Source organism: Apium graveolens, chromosome 5, assembly GCF_009905375.1.
Source record: "Apium graveolens cultivar Ventura chromosome 5, ASM990537v1, whole genome shotgun sequence".
Taxonomy (NCBI): Eukaryota; Viridiplantae; Streptophyta; class Magnoliopsida; order Apiales; family Apiaceae; genus Apium; species Apium graveolens.
In genome coordinates this window covers 256,104,514-256,110,513 of record NC_133651.1, presented here as the reverse complement: position 1 = coordinate 256,110,513, position 6,000 = coordinate 256,104,514, and the positions used below count along the sequence as shown (strand labels likewise).

The following is a 6,000-nucleotide window of genomic DNA, read 5'->3' as shown; positions in this document are numbered from 1 at the left end:
TCCAAATACATGAAAATACTTCAGATTTGGCTTCTTTTTCTTCACCATCTCATATGGTGTCTTTCTATGCTTGTTGATAAGTGTTGCATTCTGAGTAAAACAAGCAATCTACACAGCTTCAGCCCAAAAATAGGTTGGTAACTTTGCTTCATCAAGCATAGTTCGTGCAGCTTCAATAAGAGTTCTATTCTTTCTTTCAACAACTCTGTTTTGTTGTGGAGTTCCAGGAGCAGAAAATTCCTGCTTGATTCTATGGTCTTTGTAGAACTCTTCCATAATCAAATTCTTGAACTCAGTGTCATTATCACTTCTTATGATTTTCACAGAGTCTTTAACCAATTTATCCAGTTGTTTGACATGATCAATCAAGATAGATGTAGTTTCACTTTTTGTGTGTAAGAAATACACCCATGTATATCTGGTGAACTCATCCACTATGACCATAGCATATTTCTTCTTTGCAATAGACATGACATTCACTGGACCAAATAGATCAACATGTAGTAGGTGATAAGGCTCAAGAATTGAAGATCATTCATGCTCTTGAATGAAGATTTTCTTTGTTTTGCCTTTTGACAGGAATCACAAAGGCCATCAGGAGCAAATACTGATTTTGGCAGTCCTCTCACAAGATCTTTCTTGATTAGTTCATTTATATTGCTGAAATTTAAATGAGAGAGTTTCTTGTGCCAATCCCAGCTTTCTTCAATTGATGCTCTACTTAACAGACAGATTGCAGAACCATCAGAACTTGTTGAAAGCTTGGCTTCATAAATGTTACCATGCCTGTATCCTTTCAGAACAACTTGGTCTGTAGATTTGCTTACAATTTCACAGTGTTCTTCAAAGAAATCCACATGATAACCTTTGTCACGGATTTGACTAACACTTAGCAGTTTGTGTTTAAGTCCTGAGACTAGAGCTACTTTTTTAATGATGACATTCCCAAGATTGATATTGCCATATTCCAGAGTTTTTCCCATGTTACCATCTCCATAAGAAACACCTGGACCAGCTTTCTCCATAAAATCTGATACCAGGGCTTTATTTCCAGTCAAATGTCCTGAACATCCACTGTCCAGAACTAGGATGTTTTTCCTGTTGCCCTGCAATCACAAAGACCACTAATGATTAGTTTTAAGGACCCAGACTTGCTTGGATCCTTTGGCCTTATTAAGTTTGTTAACATTTGCAGCGGATTTAACATCACAGTTTATGTTAAAAAATTTCTTATCAGAATTTACAGTATCAGACTTTGCATCAGAACTTACACTAGAAGAAATAATGCTAAGTTTCTTTAAAGAAGGTTTTATTTGATAATAATCATAGTACAAACTATGATATTCCTTAAAAGTATAAATGGAATGCCATAAACTACCACAATGAAAACAAGGATTTTGTGGCCTATATCTAACAGACTGACTCTTAACTCCTGATTTTGAAGGTAAGGAGTTTATGTTTTTATTCTTCCTGCAAAAAGAAGCCAGATGGTTAGAATTTCCACAGTTATAACATTTCTTTCTAGGAGCATTAGGAACAGGCTTATAATCATTGCTTTTATTCACACCTTCCTATCCATTCCTATTTTTCCTAGGTGACTTTACCTTGTTTACATTCTTAACATCTTTCAGCTTATGCTTAAGCTGCTTCTTTGTCATTAAGCCTATGTTAACTTCAGTTGGCTTATCCTTTTTTGGTTTATCAGAAGTTAATTTCTCTTTAACTTCTGATTTATCAATATCAGACTTTACGGCTACAAACTTAACATGATTTACCTTTGACTTTTGTTTAATAATTATAGGCTCAATTTCTACAGTTCCTTTATTATTCTTATCATCTCCATAACCTAAGCCCTCTTTCCAGTTTCCACTACTTAACAAATTCTGAGTTGTTCTGCCAGAGTTAGTCCAAGTCCTGATAATATCTCTCTTTCCTTTTCTAACTCAGTTTTTAGAGATTGATTTAATTTTAACACTTCATCTCTAACATAAAAAGCATCATATCTTTCTTTCTAAGTTTGATGAAACATAACTAACTCATTTTCTAAATAGTCATTCCTTTTCTTACAAGCCAAATTTTCAGAAGTTAACCTTTCACATGTTAAAGTTTGATCTCTATAACTAATGAACATGGTTTTAAGATATCTTCTCAACTCAGTAATATCATCAGTATGAAAAGCATAAGTTGTTTGAAGTACCTTTAACTCAGCAGCTTCAGAACTGCTATCAGCATTTGCCATCAAAGCATAGTTCACCTCACTTTCAGAATCTGAAGTGTCTGTCCAGCTTTTCTTCTTTGTGATAAGTGCCTTTCCTTTGTCACCTTTTCCTTTCTTGCAGTCAGGAGATATGTGGCCTTTCTCACCACAATTGTAGCATTTAACATTTGAGTAATCTCCTCGGTCAGACTTTCCAGCTTTGCCTTCAGATTTTCTGAATCCCTTCTTATCAGAACTTTCACTTTTCCTGGAAAACTTCTTTCCCCTTCTGAATTTCCCGTAAGCTATCTTTGCGATACCCTTCACCATAAGAGCACACAATTTCATCATCTCTTCATCAGCATCCATCTCAGATAGACTTTCAGTTTCCGAATCCTCATCACTATCAGAACTTGATGACTCAGTATCAGACTTTGTGATGAGAGCCTTTCCTTTGCCTTTCTTTGAGACAACCACTTTAGGGGATTTTTTCTCAGCCTTAAGAGCAACTGTCCTTGACTTTCTCCCATGCCTCTTGCTTCTTTGATCCATCTCAAGTTCATGAGTTTTGAGCATACCATAAATTTCATCAAGAGTAGTTTCATCAAGAGCATAGTTGTCTCTTATAGTAGTTGCCTTCAAGTCCCAACTTTCAGGAAGAGCTAAAAGGAATTTAAGATTAGTATCTTCAAGATCATATTCCTTATCCACCAGTGACAGATCATTCAAGAGTTTGACAAATCTGTCATATAAACCAGTTAATGACTCATCAGGTTTTGAGTCAAAGTGCTCATACTCTTGAGTGAGTATAGTCTTCCTGTTCTTCTTCATTGAATCAGTTCCCTGGCATCTTGTCTCCAAGGCATGCCATATCTCCTTTACAGTCTTGCAGTTAAGTACCCTGTTTGACATGACATTATCAATGGCACTATGCAACAAATGTCTTACCTTTGCACCCTTGGCAATAGATGAGATATATTTAGCTGTATATTCACTTTTCTCCTTTGGTACAGTCTGTGCTGGCTGATCTGCAACTACAACGGAGAGCTTGGTTGGCTTATGTGGTCCTTCATTAATTCTGTCAAGGTATTTTGGATCTGTAGCTTCCAGAAACATAGACATCCTCACCTTCCATATGAGATACTCAGAAGGTTTCAGTATGGGAACCCTAATAGTCTCATATCGATTATGAATTTGAGTCTTTGGAGTTTCTTCAGTTTTGGTGGGCTTGGTTGGAGTTTGTGTTTCTTCAGACATGATTGTTTTTGGATCTTTACTGTATGTATGTTAACAGATTGCTCTGATACCACTTGTCAGGTCACACACATTGTAGAAGGGGGTTGAATACAGTGTCAACCAAATCGAATATAAGAACTCAAATAACAGAACACAGATTTTATTCAACACAATAAACTCTGTTATAAAGAACTGTTCTCTCTCAGTGATGAACAAATTGTCACGAGAGCTGCTAGGGTTACAATGAATAATATTCTCGAATAAGATAACACATATAGTGTAAACCCTATGCTGTGTTTATATAGACACACATTTACAAGATAATCTTCTAATTGATATCGAATATGATTCTGCATCCTAATATATATCAACTAGTTATCTTTTCTTCCAAGTATTATATCCTTCATAGAATTCTTCTTCATGCATATCTCTTCTTGTTTTAGTCTCGATCTTCTTTCCTTTCAATCAGCCGCCTTCCTTATCTGAAAGTCTCCTTAAGTCCTGATATTATCTTCTGATAAATATCTTCTGATAACTTAAGTTCTGACAACTTAAGTTATGATATCTTAAGTCCTGACTTCAGTATAAGTACTGATTTCCAGTTAAGTCCTGATTTGTCCTGTTAGTTAAGATCTGAAAACTAAACACAAATCATTATTAGACATGACATCACAAATATATCTAACATAGCCAAAGAGTCCACTTCATCGTTAAAGCTTGAAGTTGAGTAGTTATAGCAGTAGCTTAATCCACTTCCAGAATTTCTGCTACCTTTTCTTGCAACATTCTTTGTGTAGGATTTTGGTATTCATTGGTTGCCATTAGCTCAATCAACTCATAAGCTTCATTATATCATTTAGCCCATAGGGTCCACCAGATGCTACATCAAGCATAGGTCTCGAGTGTGCACCTAGACCATTGTAGAAACAGTTTATAATCATCCAATCAGGCATGCCGTGGTGTGGGCACTTCCGTAGCATCTCCTTATATCGATCCCAAGCCTCAGACAAAGATTCATCAGTTTGCTGAGCAAACTGAGTAAGAGCATTCCTGATTGCAGCAGTCTTCGCCATAGGAAAGAATTTAGTGAGAAACTTTTGAGCAAGATCCTCCCAATTGGTGATAGACCCTGGTGGTAGTGAATGTAACCAACACTTCGCTTCGTCCCTCAAAGACAATGGGAACAGTTGCAGCTTGATAGCATCTTCAGACATATCGTTGAACTTGAAAGTGTCACAGATCTCGATGAAATCCCTGATGTGCATGTTTGGGTCCTCAATAGGATTACCCCCAAACTGAACTGAGTTATGTATCATCTGGATCGTGCTTGACTTGATCTCAAAAGTGTTAGCCTTGATGGTTGGCCTAATGATGCTTGACTATATGTCATTGATCTTAGGCTTAGAAATTTTTATTAAAGCCTTAAAATTATCTGCTTGATCCGCCATCTCGAATAAAGGTGGTTCTTCAATTTTCTCTTCTTCAGCTACTTTCTTTTCGTCCTCAAAATCTTCCCTACGATCCCCTACAACTTCTTCCTCGTCTTTTTCCAGAATTCTCCTACGAACTCGCGAACGTGTTTGCATAAACGATCTCTAAATTACCTGAAATACAACAAGAAAAAAAATGTATGTAAGTAACAATGTCCGAGTCAATGAACTTTAACGATCACTGATGATAAACACATTAACTAAAAGTTAACACTGCAGTCCCCGGCAGCGGCGCCAAAAACTTGTTAGGGCTAAACACGCGTTAATAATTCACGCAAGTATAAGCGTTAGCAAGTAATATAGAATCTTTTCTAGTTTGTTCCCAAAGAGACTGGTGTTGGTTAACTATGTAATTTATGCACCTATTCACCGATGATATGGTTATTATCTAATGCTAAGACGATAACAATTTGGGTTGTTTATACTACGAATTAAACTAATGATTATAACTAAGAGAGTAAAGAGAGTTGTATATTATATGAGACAAACATGGGATGCTAACTTCATTAATACTTCATTCAATAGCCTTATTGTTCTTAACCTTAGCATGCAATGGTGATGACACTAAACAGATAACACGAAACTGCTAAACGCCAACTTTCATTGCACGAATTACATACTACCAGACATCCACAAAAAAGATAGAAGCTGAATAGATACCAAAAATATTGAGACCCTATATGTCTATAGAATTTGACAACATAACGGGTTTAAGCACAAGTTATCTATCATGATTACACAGGGCAAGTAAGATGGGTAAAATTACCTCTGAATCATGCATAACAATAACACATGAACCTATGCTAGCATGGCAAGTTCTAAATCCTTAAATTCACTGTCGCTTCATTAAGAATTAACACGCTATCTTACAAGTTTGTGACTCTTTTAAGAAGAATAAGCATAACCAATACTAGGTTATCATTCAATCACCACACACTAAGGCATATAAAAAATTTTAACTAAAGAAATCCATAAATAAATCCGCTAGAACACCACGATAACGATTAGCCCATAATCAGACTCATCATCAACGTGGGTTCCGATGAAAGCATGGTATAATAAACATAGTCTTTATAC

The 6,000-nt window shown here is 36.1% G+C and overlaps 1 non-coding gene across 1 annotated transcript; it reads left to right on the top strand.

The window, feature by feature from the left end:
* Positions 1–4,384: 4,384 nt before the first annotated feature.
* LOC141663263 (small nucleolar RNA R71) lies at positions 4,385–4,491 on the top strand. The gene has a single exon (XR_012551341.1). It is a non-coding gene; the product is annotated as a small nucleolar RNA R71 (small nucleolar RNA).
* Positions 4,492–6,000: the final 1,509 nt, after the last annotated feature.